Raw genomic sequence first — 19,230 nt, 5'->3', positions numbered from 1 at the left:
TTGCTATAAAAAAGTCATAAAATACAGGCGCGTACCGTAATATACTTTTCCTTTCGCTCGCTCGCGTGTTAAGTGACGAGAGTGAGTGAGAGATAGGGGCGTGTGTTACATGCGTTCCGCACGCCCTTATCTCTTACTCACTCTCGTCACTTAACACACGAGCAAGCGAAAAGGAAAGTATTTCATCATACGCGCCTTTATAATATATTCACAATACAGATTATCACTTTTTATTTATAAGGAAAATCTATGTTCATGTTTTACAACCGCTATATTTTTTTATACAGCTGCATAAAAAAGATGGATCCGTGTCAGATAATTGAAAATATGCAGGAGGCTTTAAATAAAGGTCGGAAGTATTTGAATGTAAAAAAATTGCTGACTCTAATCGGCCTTATCTTTGCTTTGATAATCTGAGAGCTACATTAATAATCAGATAAAAGCCACTGCTTCACGTGCAAATCGGCTTTCCACAGAGTTATATGGACCCTCACGACTCTATAGAACTATTAAAATCCACGAGAGTCCACTAAAGAAATAAAACATATATCATTAGTTCAACAATTAAAAGAAATATTTCTTTCAGTCTTAAAGAAAGTAAAGTAAAAAAAAAACATTCCACAAAGTGTTTGTTTGATATTATACGATATTATATGCCCTATTGTCCATTAAACCAACATCGACACAAAAGGAAAGAAACTTTTTCTCACCGAAAATTTCCTAACAAATAAAAGATCAAAGATGGTCGATTCCACTTTAGATGGTATGTGCTTTTTAATAATTTATTCTAAGAATAATGTGCGATAATGTACCTACTATGTTTTAATAAATAATAAATGTTTTATCATTATTTAAGTTCTTTTATATTATATTTGCTATGAATAATATATTTCACATACCTAACTATTCGAAAAAAATATTGCAAAAATAAAAACAGTAAATATATTTTACGTATATATAAAAATATCTACAATAATATATCGTGTATATTATTATAATCACTATGTATTACATATATTTTATTTAGCAAAATTTCTCGAGAAAATCATAAACTAAAAATCCTTAATTCTCGAGAAATCAATATGCCTAATCCTTAAATCGCAAGGTAGTCATTTCTTTTCACCGATACAGTAATTAATCTTCATATTTGTATAATATTTATAAAAGCCATGGGCATAAAAACTTATTGCCGAAAAATAAAATAACGAGAAAAAAATACGTTGTAATTGCCGACATTTCAAAAATTACTCATATTTTTTCTTGTTAATATAATATTATGCTATGGACTTTCTCAATTGCTGGTATTGATTTTTTTATCTCTTAAAAATCATTTAATCAAATCACAAATCAAAGTTTGTGTAAAGTAATTCAATTTGATATTTTATTAAGCTTACTAAGATAGAGTATAATAATTAAAATTGAACATTGTACTTATTTAACGTTTGAAACACTAAATGCTCTATTTTTTTTAAATAATCTTATATATAATTGTTCTAAGCCGTCGCTTCATATTAAAAATAAATTTGAATTTGCTCCGATTGATTTTCGAGCCGCTGGTGATGCATTCTGTTGTTTCGACCAATGAAAAATAAGCATTCAAATATAAAACAAGATGGCCGACAGTAACGTGACAACAGTTTTAAATAATTATTATTTATTTGTAAAATTTTGCTATGCGACAATAATTTTCATTCATTTGTCATGCGCATTATTTAATTTGACTTAATATAAAAAATCGGATTGCAAATCAACTAGGTATGTTATAACTATGAAAATAAAATATATACATAATATGTGTAAGGATTATAAAAATACATTGATTAAACTAGATAAACAATCATAAAATAATCTTCGTAATGAAATCTTCAAATTTTGAATTCCCGTCGACGGGCTCCGAGGCCAAAAAGTGAGTTTTTCCTTTTACAATACATACAAATTATCATTGCTTCTGTTTTAATGCACTCGTTAGATTTGACGAGTTGCAAATAACGTAAACGTGTAATATATCCTTAGTATGTATGAAGATTGAAAGTTAATGTCGATCAAATCGGCGCTATCGCAGTGGGAACGCTATATATGATATATCAGCCAATGGACAGCTTATAACTGTGGAATTAACTGAAGTTACCGTAGAGAAATAAACACGTAGATTGGCATCACTTCTTAAACTGGTAAGCTGTACATCATATTTTAATTGTTTGCCATAGGTAAATGTTATTAGATCTTTCGTTGCTTCTGTGGGTAAAATGTAAATTTTTGCTTACACTAATATGAAATTTTAAATTATTACTACCATTGTAATATGTTTAATTAACCTTGGTATGTATACCTTTAATTGCCAAATCACTGCTGTTTGTTTTTTAATATGTGATCCTAGAAAGTCAATAGTAATTTTGTTAAAATAACCGTGATGTATTATTCATATAACCAAACACTTACTGGCATATTCATAATTTATAGTTTTGATTATATTGTCTATAATTCATTATGCTACATCATTTGGAATTATCTTCAATTTACACTTTGTTAGAAAAATGCTGTGATTATAACATATTTCACTGTTATTTAATTGCACCGAACTATGCGCAATGAGCGTTTGCCAGATGACAGAAGAGCTGTCACTTGTAAGCAAATTTGAGAGTAGGGAAATCCCGGTTTTGGGCGCGCTTGAGAACAAACTACGAAATTGATTTTATCGATTTAAATTGTAAAACACTCATCAATATTATTATTACATTAAATTGTAAAACACTAAGAAAAATATGTTTAGTTTATACGGGATTTTAAATATAATATAAATAATGTGGATTTATATTAGCTTCTTTATACAGAAGTGTAGTTTTTGTGAAGTAGTATAGTATTAAAACTAACATTAAACTAAACAATTAACTTTGAATTGACAGTGTAAATAATATAATTTTGAGAAGAAGTTTATTTATACAAAAATATGTAATATGTATTTTAAAATAATAGCTTAACTTCTGTTGATAATTTTAGTTTAAATGATATATTTAGTTAGTTTATCCGAAAACAACATCTTAATCGAGGATAGGGATATTATTACACATTGTTTTCATTCGTATCGATTGGCTATTAATTCTTTGTCTACTAATTAGGCATTTCGATTGTTTATTCACCGAATTTGGGAGCATACTGTTAAATCTGAATAGTGTGTTTACGCTCGGTATTAAAACCGATTCTATGGCAAATTTGCGAGATTGTGTAGGTATTGTTACCGTGCGCGACGCTGAGAATATTGAGAATGCTGATTTATGGATTTTTCCTTAATAGCGAACCGAGAAGATAGCATTGTTGTGTAGCCGTTTTGCGAAAGAGGAAAACTTTTATTTATTGAATATTCATTCTTGTTGGAAAGTTGTCATTCAAAGGCTATACTTCGATAAGCAATACAAAAGCTTAATAGTTTTAATTTATTTATAGTTAATTTTAAATTCGGTATCAGCTTTAGAATAGTTTTGGTGTTTCTATTGTTGTCACATTTAAATGTCCCAAGTTTTGTAACTGCGTCGCTAAAATTGAATGGGTTTCAGCTTTAATTGCCGTTTTGAAGACCGCAATTAAGGATCACGACGTGTAAGACGTCCGTTAAGCGAATAAGGATTCATAATTGTTTAACGTCCGAAACGTAGATCGTAAATCTAGGCAGCTTTAGTGGGTCAAAGTTCATTTGCAAACAAAATGTCTGTAAAGTGAATATGTAGGCAACCAAGACGATTTTCATACATTTTTGTAGTCAATTATTGTTAGATTTGTTATATAAATCGTAATATTTTTGATTTTATATTATTTAAATATTTTTGGATTTGTTCATAATTTTAATGTATTTTGAGTAAAAAAAAAATAATGCGGTCTTTCAAAAAGATGTTCGACCTTTTTTAAGAATCAATTTAACAATTTAAAAATGAATTTTAATTAAGATATTTTGCTTACATTGCGCGAACAGAGGTAGCGCAGCACTGACTTAATCAATCGATTTGAAGGTCCTGATATAAGCTCAATATGTATTAAGTAACAGCCATTTATTTCTTAATGTAGAGAATATATATGTATATAGTTTTGTAAAATCTCATTTTTTGTATATTTTCTTTTAAAATATACTCTATTTGGGTTATTTTAATCATTAACAAGAGTTACTCAATGGTAAATGATTCAATCAGTTTGGAATTCTCGAGCAAAGACCTTATTCATGTATTGATCGAAAATAAAAAAAGGGATTTCGTTCCAAAAATGACATCAAAGTCATTCACGCATCGTCGCTTTCACGACATCGGCAAGCAGTTCACGCACATTTGCTTTGGAAGCATTCACAAGGTTGATAAAATAAGAATTTAAATAAAAGAACCAACTGAGTGTGAGATAGTATTTGCGTCATATTTAGAATGTTGCTTTGCTGATCAAGATGGGAACGATTAAAAGTGATGTTATTGTAAATATAATTATTTAATATCACCGTCCAGAATCAGACAGGTGTGTACGTTTCAGACACTAACACGTACAGACTGTTCTGACCGAAAATACCAATCCCCTGTTTCTGTCTATATTACATACTGCTTATATAAAATTTGATGTCACTTTCTTGAATCTAATACTCTTTAAACATATTGGCTTATTTCATTTAAAATTTCCAATTTTGACAGTGAGAAATAAAAAGCATTTTTTTAATAAATAATTGCAATTTTATGTACTCAAAATTTATTCCAAATAGCTTGCAATAAATATGTCTTAATTATTTTGTTTTACCAGCTGTGACTTCGTTTCATGACTTATGGTTAAAAAAGGTGTAATATGTTAGAAATATTAAGGGAATGTTAGGGATGAAGGATAGTTTATAATTCTAACTTAATTTATAGCGATAATAAATTGTACACGCGTTTTTGCGTGATAGCAAAAATTCGTGATTTTTTCGAGGGCTAAATATAATGTAACTTAATCTTGTAATCCCTTCACTACACTCTTTGGAAGTTGTCCGAACCGAAGCTACACTTCGAGTAAGCGCCCACACTGTCGCGGATTTCATATTCCCGCACGCTTCGCAGAGTGGATGACGTTCGGACGGCGGCTGCTGTCACGTACAGCCGGCATATTTGCGCGCGATCGAAAGTGCCAAATAATCGCAATTTTTAAATTGTCATATTATTAAAATTACGCTACTGATAATTATAAAAGTTTGTGTGGGCACTCACCAATACAATATCAATGAAAGCTTTTCGGTCGTAAATATTCAATTTATGCAAAATCTTTGTCGGCTTTTGCAAAATGCAATAAGGCATAAAAATGATACTTCAGAATACGAACACCACATCTGTGACTATCCTAGAATTTGTCGCCATCGATTTTAAATAATAATTCGTTATGGTGTGACATTTATATAAACCGATCTATGAAAATACATAAGAATATTGGAAGAGATTTTTTCAACAAAATCAAATACCACTAATTTTTTTTAATTATTCAATTTTATATGAAAAAAAATATAATAACGATTTCTGTTAGAAGAATATACTATCAAAAATATAATTAATCCCTTTTGGTGCCCTAAAATATTCAAAGATGTCAGTAAGAGTCTGTTGAAGATCGAGTTTCATAAAAGCATATTAACATGCGTCCCAATGTAGCATGTGGTATTATAACTTGACCACGTGACCACGATGCAGCGCTCGTCATGCGAGTTAACCATAGGACGCCTACGCGCATACTGAGTTACTCGTTCTATCTCAATTTGCGAAGAACCATATCATTATCTCTCTCACTCTCATCACTTAACACGCGAGAGAGCGAAAGTGGAAGTATCTCACCGCTCGCGGTCGAACGAGCAGCTCCGACTTCAGTCCATTTGACTCGGAAAATAATGCCGACAATGTTCGGAAGCGCTCGAAGTTGGCTAAGTCGACTGAATTGCCCTCACTTTACTTCCCATTCTCGGTAACCTCGGACAACTTCCGAGAGATTTTAGAGCAGGCAGAACCGAACTCGACTGAAGTAACCCACTATATTCTCCGTCCTTGGCCAACCTTGGCCAACTTCCAGAGAGTGTAGTGCAGGCATAAAACTATTGTACGAACGTAATAAATATTTTAAATTTTATTAAGAGATAAAAATATATAAATTTATAATTGTTTTGGTAACGTTTGTCTAAAAATTTTTGGTAAAATTTGTCAAAACATCAAACCTTGTATTTTGAGTAACTTGGTTTACGAGTGTTTCTCAATACGAGCGAATATTTTGCTCGTGTTTCCTTAGTTTATCAATTTTGGTGGATGAACTAATGATGTTTTGCAATACATGTTTTGAAAAATAATTTGCCACTCTTGTCAAAAATGTTAGTACAACTTATTCTTAAGGGAACCTTTAGTTCGTGGATGATTTATGATAGTTGGCAGTGTGCCTTGGTAGCAATATAGGTCTTAGGCAGAAGATCAAGTTTATGATTCCTTATATAAAAATCTTAATCATGATTAACAATGCAAATATACAAAACTTACTTATTATTCTAAAATTAAATTCATGTTGCCAGTTTCATAACAGTGTCAGCCTCGAGAGCAATTATTTCAATTTTATAAAGTAATAAAGGCAATCCGACACGGCATTGCGCTCTCCGCACCATGACTTTGTTTTTTTTGGATGTTTTTAACTAAAAGAGGTCGTTAGCGCGAGCGGTTTCCGTAATGACCTACGCAAGTTGAATTCCAGCGGTACTGTTGTGAATTGGTCAGTTTAATTATGCCGGGTCAATCGGAATCGCTTGTGTGCCATTTGGATAAAAAAGTCGCAATTATTTAGAATATGAACAAATTTTAATTATGTTGGGTTCGTGTGGTGACGCAGATTAAAAAACACTGCGAGAGGCACTAAAAAAATTGTATTGCGATCTTACGCTTGCGAGACCTCTATATTTCGGGTCCATTAACTATTGGATTGATGTTCTTGAGAGGTTCACAAAAATCATAGCTGTTGATATAAAATATGTATAATAATAATTTTTATGCTTTTTGGGGACCACTAGGAGAACAAAGTGATGTATATATTATATCATTTAATATTTTGTATGTCCTCATCCAGTTTTTTTTAAACGAAAAGCTTTGTGTTTTGGAATTTTTGTGTAATAATTGTACATTGTATTGAATGAAAGATATTATCTAAGAATGATAGTTTGAAGGCAAACATGCAAAGTTCAGCTCTCTCTTCCTAGTATAACACATCAGTATTCGGTGTAATTACTTTGGCTTTGTGAAAGACGGTCTTCTGCGTATTGTTGATTGGTTCATATGATTACGAATTATACAAAACAAGTAAAATATCGGTATTTAATCATTTACTTACATTAGTAATTGATATTGATATATCATTATATGTGTATTGCTTACTTTTACTCAATCTACAAAATATATTTTTTATTTATTACTATTGAGACAATAATCCAATCGTTGGATCTCTGTGTTGTGCATCAACAGGAAAGCTTATCTAATCGGTTTCATTCAAAGTAAATCGCAAAGACTTTTACAGACAGATCCATTGATTTTACTGTTCCTTATCTTGCTTACCATCTTGTTTTTTAAATGTTATGTAAGGAATAGAGTGCAAAATATTGTTTAAAATCTTCTATTTTTATCACAGAAAGTTTTTCTTTTTTTGCAATATTATGCTAAATCCACCCCGACAAGATTTAAAGTATGGTTTTCACAACCAGAAAATATACAAATGTTATTTTCATGTAAAAAAAACTGCTTGCAAATCATTATATTTCCTACCATATTGTAATAAATATAAAAATCGGCTAGCAATTTTTCAGCCGTTTTATAGAAAAAATTATCAAAGCATATAAAACGTTCTTCAATTGAAAATTCCAACTCGCTGAACTTGACGTAACGAGTAATTAATGCCATTTGTTCTTTATGAAATGAATCTGGAGTCGCATCAGCAATAATAGAGACATATTTAGTCTTCTTAATTTGCTCAATGATCGCGTTTTGAACAAACGAACCGCAAATATTAACAAACTTGTTTTGTATTCCTTTTAAAGATAATTAACCTGCATTCTCCTGTTGTCTTATTCTGCAGCTCAAACTCTTGAAACATGCTTCACTAATATTGCATCATATTTAATTAACAGTTCAGTTAATTCAATAAAATTACCGTTATGTGGACTCTCAATGCGTGCATCAGAAACAAAAAATGTTAGCCCTTTCAGAGAGAAAAAATATTATATCAAGATAGTGCTTCAGCAGCATCTTACAATGTTTTCTTTGATCATTAATTTTATTCAGAAGCAAATTTCCTATTCTTTTATCATCTAAAGCTCACATGTGAATTTTTCCATAAAACATGATTTTCTTTAGACGTAAAAGAATTTTCGTGAGATAATCTAAATAATTTTGATCGAATTTCATATGGGATCTATTTTTTTCAACATATTGTATTAGCTGCTGCTGCCTCTTTTATAGATACTGCATGTACGTATGTACATATTTAAAAATATATTTTAGAAAATAAATAAATAAATTTAAGACGTTTATTTTTAATTTATTACACGCACTTAAAGAATCTTTGGATATTCAATAAATTAAAAAGTTATTTAATAATAATAAATTATTGTATCTTTCTTAATTATTTTTCACTCTAAATTAATTTTAATAATTAAATTACCAACTTATTTTCGTTTTGCACAATTAAAAGGTTATTTAATATATACGATATTTGGCGATCCTGCACGTGACAAGTGCGGGTGTATTAAACATTTTAAACTTTTTAATACCAACTTAATTCTTGATAGAAAAATCAACTGCAAATCTTTTACGATTATGTTTACTTATCCCGGGATTCATACGTATTGTAAATTATCTGGGCCCTAGAATTAAATTCTCTAATCGAAACAATCATTTTAATTTAGTGCAGCATAACATTTTAATTATAACTATCACGTCTGGATGTCAACATTTTCGGTGTTGAATCACGTCAAGTTTTAAGGCCGAGGGGGTGTGACTTTGTAGTTGAATATACGATAAAAAGCTGCTTATTTTTAAAACGTATTAAGCTGACACATATACATATATATAAAAAAATGCAGATGTCATGCAGTGAATTTGAAATGGCAGGTCTTGAAAGTTAGAAAATTGTATTATTGTCGGCTGTGATTTTGGTAGAGCGGCCTGGGATCTGTCGTGATGTGCTCTTACAGTACTCTTTGGACGATCTCCGATGTTTCTCGAGTCGATGTGGTTTCTTGGTTATTTTTTATAATGTTTATTCAAGATAACTTCGGCGAATCGCAGATAAAAATGTTTGCGAGCTAATGACATCGCTTCTAGACAAACCCACAAACTGTTTTTACGCCTCAAAAGTAAAACGGACCAAATGGTCACTACGGCGATCGTTAACCAAATAGTAAAATAACAATGGTATTATGCGCAGGTTAGAATTTATTGTTAGCGCGAGCCCTTTTCAAACTAAAAGTAGTTTTTACCAGTTACCATTGTTGTAGCTCGACTTTCGAGACTTTTGATATCTCTTTTCGTTTGTACAAATGATCGTTAGAATAACATTTAAATCATAAAAAAAATTGTGTGGGTAGTATAGCACCCACGACTATTGTTAATATTTTCGCATATTAATAAAGGTTTCCCCATAATTGATAAAATTGTCTGTTGAGATTTAAATTCTTTCCAAGTTAATACATTTATAATAGAACATGTATTAAGTTTTAGGATGTTTTTTGTTGAATATAATTCTTTATTTTTAAGTAAATGAGTATGTTTTGGTATCACAAATTATAACAATTTAATGTACTTTTTCTACATATTTTTTGTAATTTTGTATACTTTTTGTGTATTTAAATATCTAATTATCATGCAAATAAATTTATACTTTGAATTTTAAAAATAGCGATATACTTTAATTAAAAACCCTATTGTAATGCAATCCAATGAAGAAAATCGATTCAGGTAATTGAAAAATTTCTTTCTCGCAAATTTTCAATCGACCTTGAACTTTCTCTGGTATTGACAACCATTGAATGGTATCCAATAAATAATGTTATATACAGTTTAACCGTGATCTGAGTTTAAATTAAACGTAACAATTAGACCCTTTCGACCCAAGTAACACAAGGAACACGTAATCCTAGTCCCTTTTCCGTATTATATACACTTTTTTGGAACCCGTGGGCGTTTCGTTATCCTTACTCCGTTTCTCGTCGATCATGTCACGGACTATTGTTTCGAGATTGAAATACCATATGAGCAGACGAACCTTTTCACGATGTAACAATTTCAAAAAGAAAGATTCGAAATTTATTTGATATTGACAAATTTGTCGTCGATGCTTGAACTTCTTGTTTAAATACATAGTAATGCCGTCGTATTTTTATAATACAGATAGGTATCAATTATTTGAGCATTGAAAGGTGTATAACAATGTCTCTATTATCTGTGGTTAAGTGTGGATTTTGGGAGTGACTTCTGTTCAAAAAGGAACGTATATTAATAATTATTTAGTTCGAAGTATCTTTGATAATCACAGTAATTTACATTAGATTGATTTTTTATCTCTAAACAATTATTATAGGAAATGCCCTTGGTTCAACCCTACTTTAAGTCCATTTTATATTTTTAACATTTTAAATTTAATTTAGATTAATTTAAAATGTGTCATTTATTTTAAATTTCGTTTTTGTGTATACCTAAACTTAATTTTTAGCGAGGGTAAAGATATTTTAAAATTGCGAACAACGAAGAATTCAACAATATGTACATAGCTAACCAAATTTTGAACGTTCGTTCTAAGAAATTGCCATTTTTATAATAAAATATAATTCTCTGGTAAGTCAGGTCTTACTTTTTATGTCGGTATTTTAATTCAAATATTTATATTTTTTTAAATGGGTATTTTCTGTTCCTAAAATAATTCTTACATAATATACCTTGTGCTCATTTTATTTCTGACATAAATCAAAATAAATAAATATTGTAATAATCTATGTTAGCATATTAATAATAAAAATAATTTAGTTGCATATGAAATAATAACATTAATATTTTTGTTATTTGTATAATATATCTCGTTTATTTCAATGCAATAATTCATTTTATTAACACACATGCTTCTGTTATAACCATTTTCATGTTTACAAGTTTGTTGTTTGCTTAAATATAATACAAAATGGAACGTTTATGGTTAAATTTTAAGGGATAAAAACTAAAAAATCTTGAACAATTTAAGTGAAAGAAAAAAAGAAAAATGTAAAGTGCTAATTCAAGTACATAAATTTAACTAAAAATCTGGAATTATTGCTGAGCATTCTTCAGCCTCTAAACTTTGATTTGCCATTTTGTGCTGATATTTTAATTTATTAAGGCTGTTTTTAATATTGTTGTTCGATTGTTGCGAAACAATGTTCTTTGATTGTTGGTATTTGAAGGCTATTATAAAGTTTTTAAGCCGAGTGTTAAAAAGGGTATTATATATTATTTTTATAGCTTCATTTCGGAGTTATTTTTTTAAGATAAATATAAAAATTATTTTATTTCATTTTATATTTTTATTATATATTATACTTTCGTCATAAAACTATGCTATTGAAAATTAAATTTTAATTTTACCTTATAGGTTTCTAATGTTACGTAATCCAAATCGTGCCTGTCTATCCATTTTGATTATTTATGTTAATAATTAGCCAGGAATGTGTGTTTTATTGAATATATGTAAATCATACTTTGAAATGTTATGGTAATAAAGCTCTTAGTATGTACATACTTTAAGGTTGTTAACTTTCATAGTTTTATTGATAATATTTTTATACTAAATATATACGTATGTATATGAAAATAATACTTCGGGGCGAAATTATATGGCGCAATTGAAGATGCATTTAGAATTCGTGATTTTTATACTATTTTCGTTCTTTCTAATGTTTTACATATATCACTATAGGTAGATGTCTGTAACTTACGTTAAAGCAAAAATAATGTACGAGTGCGTATAAAGCGTAATCCATCTTTCCTTAACATACATCTACCCAATTTTCTCTTACATGCTTCTTATACTCTTACTTTCCGAATATCCCTCGTATTTTTGCTGTCCATGAGTCTTAAAAGTTACTAACTTGTATGTGTATGTGTGTAGTAACGATTACAGGATATTAATCTATGTATATATGTGTAATAAAATCGTTAATTAATAATCATAAGTTGTTTTTCAATAAAAGCTCACCATAGAATATTTTTTTACTGCGTAATACATTCGTTTCATGTCGAATTGCACGCAACATGTATACAATAGGTTCAAAATTAACAATCGCTTCAAACGAACGCGTAAAAAACGAATTCGATTAACGCTCCGAAATAAAATCAGAATACGCAATGGAGCCTTTGGTAAATACGAAATTGAATAAATTTTTATATCACAATAAACCCGAGTTTTTCGGACAATGCGAAAGGTCATCGAGCGCGAATGGTCGTCTCTCCTTAAACTTCAAGGACGGTGATATTTTCTAATTGAAATCGCTTAACGAGAAAGGTCGTAGGAATTGATAAGGGAATACATTTTAAAGGAAAGAACCTCCGAGTCACGTGTTGTGATTTAATCAATGGATTTATTCATGCCGCTTGTTTTACATTTCTTTATTTTATTATAATCGAGTTTACCTTATGGCTTGTTACGAATTTGAAAAGCAATTTCGGTGACGAAACGAGCCTTCGCACGTCGTAATCAAATATTTTCTCCTTTTTGGAAGATACAACGAGTATATACACAGAATGAGAAAAAATGTGCGCATGAAAAAAAAAGCTTCTTCATGAACCTTGATATTATTTCGTTTTTTGCTACTGCTTCGTGGAAAGTGTTCTTTTCCCCTTGCGATCACATCGTATATGACAGCGAAAAGTGATGTAGCGTAAATATTTTTATGATATAATAACTGTATAATAAAAAGTCTATTGGTTTCTGATTGAAAGATAATTACAAATAAACATAATATGGATTTTAAATTAGAGCTTGCCTAATGTTCACTAATATTGCTTTTAGCTACACGAGAGCTTATCGTTTATCACGTAACTATGTTCCATTACAGTTCCTAATAGTTAAGTGAACAAATTGGATTAGTAGATATCGCGTGTTGAATGTAACAATGTTCAACTACTCTTGATTTGATATAACTTGAATCGCTTTACATTAAAATTCCTATGTAACTGTGAAAATGTTAGCGCAGTTATTTACTTATTTAAATATAATACATATTTATGTAACACACGTGCATATTAATATATGCATATATGTATACGAATATATGAAAGTTATGTATATTATAACTAATTCATAATTATACTAATAATAATAGAGTAGCAATTATGGCGAGACATAATTATCAGAAATGTTTATTGTTATCTTGTTGTAATGTTATTACTGTAAATTCACAACATTAATAATAATACGCTTTTAAAACTGAGGTCTTTCAGTAAATATAATATTGTCCTGCTCTTCGTGTCAGAAGGGGTTCATTTTTATCAACACAGTCTTGTTTTTTATTTATTTAATTTGTTATGTTTTTCGTGAGTGCATTTGTAGGTTGTGAGCGTATCCAAAGCGGGTTGAGCTGTGTCAGTAGATATGAAGAGAGAAGCGGCGGCTTCTGCAATCTTTGCTTGAACTCTGAAGTGTGAATGTCAGTAGAAGTCTCAGAGGAGTTGTCTGAGACGAAGTGGTGTGCCCGCCAGTGAAACGATCAATACAAGAAAGTGGAGAATATTGCCTTTGCCCGCTAGATGAGATTAATAACGGCCGTTTTGAGGGAAAATATGAATACATGCGTTATCTGAAAGATGAAGGATATATTTAATTATTTCTGATTTATAGCGCGTACTTTGCAACTTGTGCTGTTAAAAGGTTTCACACGGTGGTGTCCCATTTCACAAATAATTCGTTTTTTTTCTTAGAAACAAACGTAGTCATATGTTTTAGTTAATTAAAGACCATACGATTCACTCTTGTCATATGGGATATAAGTAGAGTCTCCAATTACTCGAACCATCAACTACTCGAGTATCGAATATTAAAATTTTAAAATACTCGAGTACTCGAGTACTTTCGAGTATTTACCAAATGTACCAAAATAGCTATTATTCAAATTCGTGCACATATAAATAAATAAATAAAATACTTGGTATGGTAATTCTTACAATTATTTTAACTTCACGAACATACTTTTTAAAAACAATAATGCAAAAAGTGTCTCGAATTTAATATTACTGCTAACCTTTGGTTTTATTATTCCCGTTATGGAAAAAACCCTTTCCGTTGCTGTTGATGTTGGTCTTATTGTCATTAACGCGTTGGATAAGGCTTCTAATTTATATCTGTTTGCTTTTTATAGATATAAAATTTTTTGAACTCTCTTTTTATGTTCTCTTCTTTCATTCCCTTCTCTGCTTTTCTCTTATTTCCTTCGACTATTGACAAAATAGCATTTTGTAATTCTTCTTGAATAGATTTTTTTTCTTAACAATATACAATATTCTACTCCTTCTGATTAATGCGAAGAATTTAAATCTATATCCTTCGAAGATGTATTTGGGTGAATCCCTTTCACTCTAGAGCTAAACGGTTCGCAAAGAACTGACTTTACTTTAAATGCCTCTAAAACACACAATTGTTTTGATTTATATTTTAAGCTGAGGGATCAGTATAAACAATTGACAACACTTTACGCTACAACTGCATAGTCATAAAACCTAAAAATTTTTTTTGTTGATATCTCATATTGTTCATTGCCATAAATTAGATAAGTCGGGACTGTCGAACAGAAAACACAAAAGAAATTTCTCCGTCGTACCCACTAACATAGCCGACGACCGGAACTATGCAACTATGGAACTATGAAAAAATTATACCTGATAGTAACCGCTCTAACTCGGGACTTCGGGCATAAACGCCAAATAAAAGCAAGACGTTAACCTTTACCGGACCGAGTTAAAGTTATTTTTGTTTCTGAAATATTTCAAAATTGTTTAATTTCGAGTAATAATCGAGTAATTTTCAAAATACTCGATTATCAAGTACTTGAAAAATAGACAAAAATACTCGAGTATCGAGTACTCGATTACTCGAATTGGAGACTCTAGATATAAGCGACAGATTTATAACATACACTTTTTAGTGTCAATTTAATATTTTTAATATTTATTCAATCATTTATACCATATGTTGCGAAATATTTTTTTTATAATAACGGAGCCATAATAATTTAATCTAGACATTCTAGTTGCTGGCAATTTTCTTACGATAGCTCGTGTAATACTCATTATCTAAGTTTGTATGTCCTTTCTATTTAAGTTAAATAATTAAAAAACGCTCATTATGTTTTACTACAGGGATCAAATCTGGGTCCTCTGTGCTTTTAGCTCTTTATTAATGACACACATGCAGCAATAATTTAAAGCTTAATATATTTAATATATGCAGTTGACCTGAAAGTGATTTAGAGTATTCGCATATATTCGGATTTACTCTCTTTACAGAAAGTCCCAGAGTCGTTGTTAAGGTGGTCGATTGACAATCGACTACCTTTTAGCATCGCCAAGTGCCACGTTGTCACATTTTTCTAATCCCCTTTCCAGGCGTAATTCATCCACAGTTTAGACAGATGTGTTTTAAGCAAAAATGCCTTGGGAGTAGTGCTTGAGCAGTGATGGAAATTTTGGCATATTATCTTTAAAAAATCTTAAATTTTACTCCTTTATTTTTTTTGAGATCTCTACAAGAGTACTGTCCATTTATTATTATTATTTTTATTATATGTAATATGTAATAAGGCACTGTATTTAATTATTGTATAAGAAATATTTTTTTCATCTAAATGCATTCCCGGGTACAAAATTAGCGTTGCACATAATATATAACAATCCTTTTTTCAAGAGCACTTTTATCAATTCTAAAAAATTTGCCAGTTAAAAAATTGACAGAATTATATCATACATAGCTACACAGAACTGTAAATTAAACAATAAAAATATCAAGAACAGTTTATAGAATTATAAATAAAAAAAAACATCTTAAAAAAAATAAAAACGATAATGAAAATAATTAATCGGTCGGCGAAAAATCGTCCTTATTTTATCCCTCTATTTCAAATCAAAAGCTACAAAAATATTAAAAAAATAAATTTTATATGTGTATATTTAACTGATAAAATGAGAGACTAGGAAATGAAATAAATAAACCATTAGCGATCAATATTAGAATCGGTGTACTTATCGCGACGAATTTTTTATTCGATGAATTTACCGGTCGGTGAATTGTTGTTAGTGAATACCCTGTACCATATCTCATAAAATTTACATTATATACTCTGTATGATGTAGTTTTATTAAAGTAAAGACTAATCTGATAATATTTGTTTCAATTTGTAAAAACGTATATATGTATATATTGTAATATGTCTAGTTTGTATGGCTTTACTTGTAAGCCTTTATATGTGAGGGTTTGTGAACTTCCTAGACACTCAACCAGATTATGCTAAGTACGCTTGTCCTAGAAATTCATCGTCTTCTTTCTACTTTAATCCGGATTATTCGGAGAATGCGATAAAAGATTCATTACACCCGGCAAACTATTCGTATACAAGCGTAAAACAATGCGGCCTTCTTATCCAACAAGTTGGCTAAACGATATTTTCGACGTGACAGAGATAAGAGCGTAAATCTCCCTCTCAACCCCGAGGGTAAATCTCAGGTTAACCGATACGAGCTTTTTCTTCTATTTGTTTTTTTATGTGATTAAATCGATACGAAACGATACTGGAAATTGAGGTTGAAAAAATGCAATAATATGGGCAAAATGCTAAAAATAATATTTATCTTCTCACGATAAAATTAATTAAGTACATTTTTTAGAAATTTAATAACGGATTTTTAAAATTGAGCTTAATACGTAAATATATTTTTGGATTAATAATTATAAATAGATATCTAATGTATTTGTGTGTAACTTACTCTTAAATTTTTAATTCCTTCTTTACGCTTTGTGCTCCTCTCGGACATTAATGCATTGTATTAATAAACCGTTGCCTATTAATGTGTTTTAGAGACTGATGAAAGATGATAAATCTGATGGTGCCATGTCATACTTTCGATTTAAACTGCCTTACAATTTTTGAGCGTGACTCGTGCTTTATGAGGAGTGTTGTTATCGTGATGAAAAATACCCTTAACTGCTGGCCAGTGTTGTTTTTTTCTGAAATGAATCGCTTTAGCTAGTCTAATTGTTGACAATATATTTTTTTATAATTATTCCTAGAGCATTATAATGAAATACTAATTCTTATTCAACGAAATAGCTAACTTAATATATTTAGGATGAAGTCCTTTTTTTTGGTTAATATTATTGTATAGAAATATTTTTTATTATTTCATAGTTATTATTTCAATTTACAAAAATAATAATTACATTCGTTGTTATTGATTTAGCTCCGATAATTCGGAGCTAAATCAATAACAAACGTACAGGAACGTCTTGTTTCATCCAGTACCAAGACATCTAAATCACATGTCCATATCCATGTTAAGAGATTAACGATTTAATCAAATTGACGGTAACACCACTCAAGTTGTTCGCAAGTGATTCTAAAGAAACATCTCAATTAACAACGGTACTTATACTCCCTATTATCTCACTGAATTACGCAGTATTGTAATCTAATCAAAAATTCCGCTTTATTTTTAGGATTATTTGTTGATTTAAAACAGTAATTTTCTTTATCTTCCATATTCCTTAAAAAAGTAAAAAATGACGCCACTCGTACGTTTAATATTGACACGACGAAGAAAATGTAGGGTTTTTTAAAATATTTTCTCGTATTAATTGTGGGGGCTGATTTATTTGGTCACAAGTTGGCGGCACTCTGGAAACACTGACGTGGCGGCGGCGAACTGGCGAACACGCTTAGAGTACGACGATCTGTGGCGCCTTGTCCGCTGATCTCATTCTTATTATATTCGTAACAATAACCTGTAACTAACCACATATGTATTCATTAAAATTACTAAGGCGGCTATCTATCTCTAAATACCACCCGTCCTCAATAAATAAATAATATTTATTAAAATAAAAAAATACATATGATATGACAAAAAAGCAAATTTTAATAGAGTTTTAAGTAAACATTCATATAGTTCAATAAATCCTGTTTTTATATCAATAAAAAAAGAGATAAGTTAACTTTTTTTACTCTTGATTAAGCAACTCTCTTTTCCATAAAATAAATGGATTTTAGATATATAAAAAATGGGGCATGATTAACAGCGTTTATTAATCAAAGTCGTTTACAATATATATCGTGAAAAATTTCGTATAGTCACTATATTTTAAATTACTGCTCGCAAACATTTGCTTTTAATTTATTAAACTTTATCACTTTGCGTAGCAGGGCTGTAACGTATTATTTTAATAAAAATGTTATATATACATCTAGTAAATTAGTAAGCTCATAATTAAAAGGGTTAACTTTCAAGAGCGACTCGTTAACTCTTCACTAACGCGGAGTTTTCAAATCGAGTTTTTATGTTTTTAAAATAACATTAATCATATTATTTTGAGGAATTTAATGGTTTTGAGTCGTTTGTGAAATTTAAGCGAGTAGGTAGATCGTAAGAAGTAAAGACGAGCTTAATCGTCCAAACGTCGCAATTGTAAATAATCTGCTAGAGCAGCGCAAAATTAACGCTGACTGACAAAATTTATGAAATCGAATATTTAAAAACCGCACCCGCTGCGCTACCATGATAATGCACCGGCTTACATCGCAGCACGTTCAATTGATTTTTTCGTTAAATTTATTTTGTTTTCCCAAGTGAAAAAGTGAACACGGATAATATAATTTAAGTATAGCGAATAGGTAACTGTATCGTAAAACTAGGCTATTTTGTAAATTGCTTTGAAACAATTTATACTTAGTTTTAACGTATAAAGTTGTGTATAGATACAGCAGAGGGTTACTTTAAAAGAATATAAAAAACGTTTATTTATATTATAAACTTTACTTTAACATAAGTTAAATCTCAGCATATTATAAACATAAAAAAACATTAATGGGATATATGATATAGAAATTTAAGAAAGTATTTTTTTCTGAACTGAATATGTGATATTTCAGATATAAAGCCACATCAATATTGATTCAACTCATACTTAAATAATATCAGATTTTTAAGGCGTGCGCACACG

General features: G+C 30.0%; 1 protein-coding gene across 5 annotated transcripts in view; it reads left to right on the top strand.

Moving 5' to 3' along the window:
* CASK (peripheral plasma membrane protein CASK) overlaps positions 1-19,230 on the top strand; it is a 569,337-nt gene that overhangs the window by 29,426 nt on the left and 520,681 nt on the right. The gene's annotated exons all lie outside the window — the stretch shown is intronic.

This window comes from Plectrocnemia conspersa, unplaced genomic scaffold (assembly GCF_051122295.1).
Source record: "Plectrocnemia conspersa isolate PC_06_02 unplaced genomic scaffold, ASM5112229v1 ptg000001l, whole genome shotgun sequence".
Classification (NCBI taxonomy): domain Eukaryota; kingdom Metazoa; phylum Arthropoda; class Insecta; order Trichoptera; family Polycentropodidae; genus Plectrocnemia; species Plectrocnemia conspersa.
The sequence above is the reverse complement of the archived record's forward strand: the minus strand, read 5'-3'. Positions and strand labels throughout refer to the sequence as shown.